Here is a 7055-nt window from a genome sequence, read left to right on the forward strand (position 1 = left end):
CTCATATTATACAGCATCATGATCTTCCCACTGCTTAAGTGAGTTCAATGGCAAAGCTGTACTCTTAACCATTGATATGAACAGTTTAGATCCTCAAGGAGGGGCAAGAGGAAGGCAAATTCAAAGACAGCCTCAGCAAAAGTAAGGCACTGAGCCACTCTATGGGACCCTGTCTCTCAATAAAAAACAAACTAGGTCTGGAGACATCTCTCAGTGAGTGGTTGCTACTGAGTTCAATACTAGGGATAAGTAAGTAAGTAAGTAAGTAAGTAAATAAATAAATAAATAAATAAATAAATTCTTTCTGTTGTTGATATTTTTAAAATAATATTTAATCTTTATTTTATTTACCTCTTCTCTGATGTTTAGTATTTTTTCTTCTACTAGTTTTGGGTCAGGCATGTTCTTGATTTTCTACCTCTTTGAAGTGGAAGTCTTGGTTGTTTTCTTTTTTGATGTAGGTATGTACTGATCTAATCTTCTTAAAATTGCCTCTTCTCTATGCTATATGTTTTTTTATTTTGTGTTTCTATCATCATTTTTCTCAAGAATCTTTAAAAATTTCCATTCTATTTATTCATTGACTCCTGGCTATTTGAGAGCTGGTTGTTACATTTGCAGACGTGCAGGATGTATCTGAAGTTCCGCCTGTTGTAGGTTTCCAGTTTTATTACATTGTGTTCAGAAAAAAAGTTATTTCAAATGATTTTTAGCTTCTAAAATTTGTTAAGGTTTGTTTTATGACTTAATCTGTTGTCTATTCTGGAGAATGTTGTTGGTACTGTTGTGAAGAATTTGTCTTCTTTTGGTTTTTGTCGGAAAGTTCAGTTAAGCCTATCTGCTCTTCAGTGTACTTTAAATCCTGTGTAAAGAAAGAAGAAGAGACAGAAGCAAGGTGCAGAGGCAGAATGACAGGATGGTAGAAAGTCTCCTTGTCCAAGCTGCCAGCTTTACTTATAGTAGTAGGTTACCTTATGGCACTGGCATCAGTAGTACACTGTTGTTCATTGTGCCATTAGACTACAGATTTAGCAACATTATGCAGCTTCTTAGATAGATACATACTAAGGTTGCAATAGGAGACTTGTGTGGCTCTCAAGTAAGTCCATTGTTTAAAGTTACTATTATGTGGACAGCTTCAGGTGCAGCAGAGCTTGGCAAAACAATGTGGTTGTCTAAAAAGAGAGTCCCTCCCCAAAAGCTAAGTGCCTAAGGTCAAGGTTGAGGCTGATAAGATTCTAGCAAAGAGCTTCCTCATGCAAGGCATTGCCACAACAGCTAGGTATTGCACATGTATTAGTTATCTTGCTGGTTTCTGAAAGAAACTGCAGAATATTCCAAACATAGGAAACAGGGTGCCTGTTACCTCCTGGGAGTTTGCTCACCAGAGGAATGCTGTCCTTATATTTCTATGGTCAAAACACTTACAATCCTGTGTCTCTTTTTTGATGTTTTTGGATGAAAGATCCATCCATTTTTCAAACTTAGAAGTCCTCTATTAATATACATTGAAGTCTCTCTCTCCATTTAGATGAAGTAGTGTCTGTCTTATGTCTATGTGTTGTAGTATTATGTGATTTTATATTTATACTTATATTTTCTTGCTTAATTGAAACCATTTGTCATTATATAACGACTTTAGTCTATTTTTACTTTTGGTATTAATGTCTATTTTTTGTGATTTAAGAAAAGCTACTTCTAGTTTTTATTTCCATTTTCTTGAGATATCTTTCTTTTATTCTTCACTTTTATCCTATGTGTTTTTTTAGAGGTGAAATGAGATTCTTCTAGGCAAAATATAGATTTTTTTGTTCTATGTATTATAGAACTTTATGTCTTTTTACTGGAGAATTTACCCCATTAAGGTGGTTCTTGACAGGTGAATATTTACTAGTGCCATTTTGGTTAATGTTTACTCCTTGTGCTGTGTGACCATTCTTCCTCTCTTACTGTCTTCTATTTTTGTTATCTTGTAATACATAGATTTGTATCACAACTCTTTGAGAGTTGAAAATTAAATGAATATGTAAATCTAATTGATATAGCATGTGCACAATCAAATAATTAAAAGGTCTGAAGAGGCTTAGGCTTTTTACCTGTGACAATGTCTACCCTCCTGACAAATACTATTTACTCTTTTATGTTTGCTTTTTTCTTTGCATATTATTATTATTATATTATTATTATTATTATTATTATTATTATCATTTTACTAATCTTTATACATCTTAATACTATGCTTTAAAGAAATATGCATTTATTTAAAATATGTTATAAGTAAATAACAATGGTTATTTAGGGATCAGAACACTAACCTATAAATCAGTTGAAATAAGAAAAATCTTATTTTAAAGCTTTATATATCAAAACAATAACATTGATATAAGAAGAAATGAACGTTTTGGTTATTGGAGTAACTGGATATGATTGAACAGTTAAAAGAATTTTTTGTAATTTGATTGAATTCCAACTGCATTAAAAACTAAAGTCAGCCAAGTGTGGTGGTTCACACCTGTAATCACAGCACTTCAGCTGGCTAAGGCAGGAGAATTACTTGGTATTAAGGTGTAATTTTTGTGACATAAGAATAGCTACTTCTGTTTAATTTTTGTTTCCATTTGCTTGAGATAACTTTCTCTTATTCTTCACTTTTGTCCTATGTGTTTCTTTTGGAGGTGAATTGAGATTCTTCTAGGCAAAATATAGATGGTTTTTATTCTGTCAAAAATCAGTACCTTGTGGTGGTTGATGCTTTTGGAATTGCAAGGATCTCACATTAGATTTCTTGGTTCCTCTTAAGTAGAAGGGAATGGGGGACTTGACATCTCTTGGAATCCTAGCATGCAGAGCAGGAGGTCACAGCTACAGGGTGTGATGATCATCCCCAACTCTCTGCCCAGCCAGCTGTCTCTGCACAGTGTTGACTTAGATGAGCCATTTGGAATGGGAGTCATACTGGGGATGCTGGGATTTTGATTTCTCCTTATGTAGCTTAAAATTTTTATAATGAACACCAATCCTTAGAAATAAAAATATAAAAGACTATTGAGGGGAAATGTCCACTAGGTGTTCATCTAGCTGTTCCATCCAGTGGGACAGAGAACTGCAGGATGGGGACCCATGAAGGGACCCCTTGACAAGCATCTTCAGAGCCTCAGACAGTGGTCCAAGCCCAGGCTTTGGAGTCAATGGCTTGATTTTATATAAGTCTGTCTATATACATGTTTGTGTGTTTGTGATTTTTACAAAATCTTTTCATAAAATAAGTTATAGATGACCGAATCACACAAGATGTTCCTGAGAGACAGACTAAACCTTCCCTGTGTTCTTTCACTTTTCAGTTAACCCTTTAATAGAAGGAGAGGAGAAGCTAACACCAAATGGTGGTGAGGAGGGGCAGCTGCACTGGCTAGTTGCAGAGGTGCTGCATGGCCTGGTGAGGACCGGCCGGCAGCTGCCTCCTTCTTCTCAGCTCAGGTGTGAAGTGTAAGCCCACTGGGAGACACAGCCTGATTCATGCCTCATGAACCATGATGTGCTGGCTGTCTTAATCAGCATTGAGTTTTGGTTCCATGGCCAATGGCTAAATATTAACAAAAAGCAACTGGGTTCATCAAATTGATTGACAGGGTGGCCCTCCCCTGTTTCATTAGTGATTGCTTCCATTAGGATCTGGGTGGTCCCTAGAGGCCAGGTGTTGATGGGGTTCCTAGTCTGGTGTTGATGAGGTGGGGAACCTTTGGGGACTTTGCAGAAGATTCTAGATCATGGGCCTTGAGGAAGGCTGCAGGAAGCCAGCTCCCTCCTCTTCTTTGTTCAGGGAAAGAGTGAGTGGACATTTTCTCTACCCCACGCTCCCTGCCACAGGGTGCTAACTCACCACAAGCCCCCAAACCTGACCACAGTCTAAATCCTCAAAAACTATATGCTAACAAACCCCTTCTCTCTGCAAGTTGATGTCTCAAGTGTTTGTTCCAGCAATGGAAGCCAACGAACTGTCACCATGTTGTCTGGAATACAGCAGCAAAGAAAAACCCAGAAGGGAGCTGAGGATGGATTCCAGATTTCCAAACATGGTCATATTTCCCAGTGCACATTGCACCAGGGCAACAGCATGGGGAGGGCCTGTCCTCTGCAGAAAGCCTGGGCTTTGCTTCCTCTCTTCCCTGTGGACAACAGAGCCTCCCTCTGCCCCAACCACAGTGCTCAGAAAAGGAGGGCTTTGAACTATGGGTCCTGGTGGCTCACCTCCTGAGGTCTAGGTCCAACAGCCAGACAAGGCAGGGAAACACTTGCCCCCACTGGCCAAAGGCACGTGGCTTCCATGCAGAGAGCCATGTCCTCTGTCTTGTTCCCTTGGCTTCAGATTATGTGTTCTGAGCCTTTCCAATTTGCTTCTTTTTACAATCTTTTCTCTTTTGGCAATGCAACCATTTGTCTTCTGGTTTCATCTTTATTACTCACATTCCCTCAGGATGAGTATTCATTACAATATTTTAAATTAAGACCTGCACTGCCCTCCTAGCTGTGTGCATCAGGGCTCCCCACACAACACGTGTAATTCTTATCACAGGATTTCAGGCAGTTTGTACATGATATTCTATTAAAAACTCAGTTCCACTCAAGGTTGTCACAACCCAGGGATCACAGCTTCCTTCCGGATGATGTCCTGAGATACATTCACACATTCCTGTTAGCAGCAAGTTTCCTCCACAGGCCTGTGTTTCACATCTCATTTGATATAAAAATGCAACAGAAGGCAAAAAAAGAAGCAGTTATTTATTTACATTATGGAATGGATTCTAGAGGGATACTAGATAAGCATAAATTATCACACCATAGCCACAATCCCTGCCCTTCTTCAGCCCGGGGGAGGAGGGTGAGGCCAGGAGCTGTCAATCACACAGCTGTTTCTCAGTCACTTCTAAGAATTGCAGACTTTGCTCTTAGAAAACAACAGTGACAACCACCTCCAAGAACTTGTGTGGTTCTCTGCATTTGAAACATTACCATTTGACCAAATATTTCAACAAAATTTCCTCTGAATGGAACCTGGACACCATCACCTACCTAGTGTCCCAGGATGCAGGGACAGATGGCACCCACAGCATGCTCTGCGGGTATCAGGACCCCTGACACTGTGGTGACTGTCTGGCTCACTCTCACTCAAGTCCCCATCAGAGTTCATGGCCCCCCAGATCCCCTCTCACATTCCATCCAAGGCCTTCAGCTGAGGTTGATGGGAACCCCTGACTTCAGGGTGGGCTATGGTAGTTGCTTAGGGGATCACATGTCATAGTTATATCCCCAGGGCCAGGGATGACCAGGACTTGTGCTGGGCCTGTCTGGGAAGAAAAGCTTCTATCAGAGTGACCACATCAGCAGATGGATGCAGATGTAGTCAGTTTCCATCCTCCTCCTCCAGGGTGCAGAGCACCTGAGAGGAATACAACCATGGGAAGATGGGGACAGACTCTGAGGAGAAGGTTGGAGCCCCAATCTAACACTCCTTTTGCCTGTCCACGATGAACTCAACCTGCCTGTTAATTAAAACAATCAAAGAAGGCTTGGTGGTTTTCCTAGCCTCAAACATGCCTGGCCTAGGACTGGCCCTCAACAATAAAATTTGCACTGAAAATTAATAATTTCCAACAATATTGTTTTTCTTTTGTTTCTTTTCTTTTCTTTCTTTCTTTCTTTTTTTGTATATTTTTTTGTGAAGTGGTGCTGGAGTTTTCCTACAAAAATCAAGAAAATCTATTTCTACAATTTTCATGATCTTTTTAGAGAATAGTGAACATAAGCCCTTAGTGAATAAACTAATACGTTATTAAAAAGATGTTTATACATCAATAAAAAATGATTATTTATCACTCTGCTCCATAGGTAGTAATTCTTTGAATACTAAGGAAAATATGTTCTAAACTTATTTCACTACAAATAATCATGAGAAAATTATCTGAGATTTTTTAAAGTCCACCTAACTTCCAGTATGCTACCTATAAAATGAGATTACTTTTTTTTTCTTACCCAACAAATCTCTGGTTGAAATAAATGAAGATAGTCCAAGTAAAGAGGTATACTGATACACATTAAGGGGCAGATAAATTGTGGGTGATATTACTTAGAAACACAGTCCTATTGATCAGATAAATACTAGGCATTTGATGAGACTGAAAATTCCATATTCTTTCTCCATATTTTCTTTATTACTTAATCCTTCCCATGTAGATCTTTCATTTCTGAGCTATGGTAGTTACTAACACTATCCTACCAGAAACAGATAACAGGGTCCATGAGTCATTTCTGTCCAGATCAAGTTCCATTATGCTCACAACAATATTTAGTAGAGTTGGGATTGATCAGGGCCAGTCAGGTCCTTCTTTTACATTTCTCAGCCAAGGTTAACAGAAAAGAGGTTCTCATTTTGGTTCCTAGAATGGGAAAGAGAAAATCCTGCATGATTGGCATCTACAGTTCATTTTTTTCACAGTTCTTAAACTACCTGCTCATGGCTAAGCTGAACTGTACAGTAGCTGAAGAAATTATCTTCAAGCACAGATTGGTTCATAATGACAATGTATATCTGCTAAATATTCAATTTGATGAGGTCAAGAGAATCAGAAGATGGACTACAATGGGAAGGGGTAATTGGAAGAAAAGCTGGCTTCCTCAGAAAGAAGGTGCTTTAACCTGTCTTCATTCCCAAATGAGAAAAAACATTAGTCAAATGTGTTCCTTCCTTTCTCTCTTCTCTACTTTCTTCCTTTCTCATTTTATTGGTTATTTCCTTCTTATCTCTCACTCTCCATCCCTTCTTTGATTTCTTTCTAAGAGAAGATGTCTCAGTTTACTCTTCATATTTACTTCTCACAAACTAGTCATTTGGAAAATAAAGCTCTATGGGAGCCATATACATTTATATTAGGTATCGTTACTCTGAATTTTTTTTAGTTGAAAAATATATTTTAAGAGTATACACACTCACATAAAACATTAGTGTTTTTTGTTTAATTTAATTTCTTATACAACAAATCATACATGTCCAGGGTCTA

Source organism: Marmota flaviventris, unplaced genomic scaffold (genome assembly GCF_047511675.1).
Source record: "Marmota flaviventris isolate mMarFla1 unplaced genomic scaffold, mMarFla1.hap1 Scaffold_48, whole genome shotgun sequence".
In the NCBI taxonomy this organism is placed as follows: domain Eukaryota; kingdom Metazoa; phylum Chordata; class Mammalia; order Rodentia; family Sciuridae; genus Marmota; species Marmota flaviventris.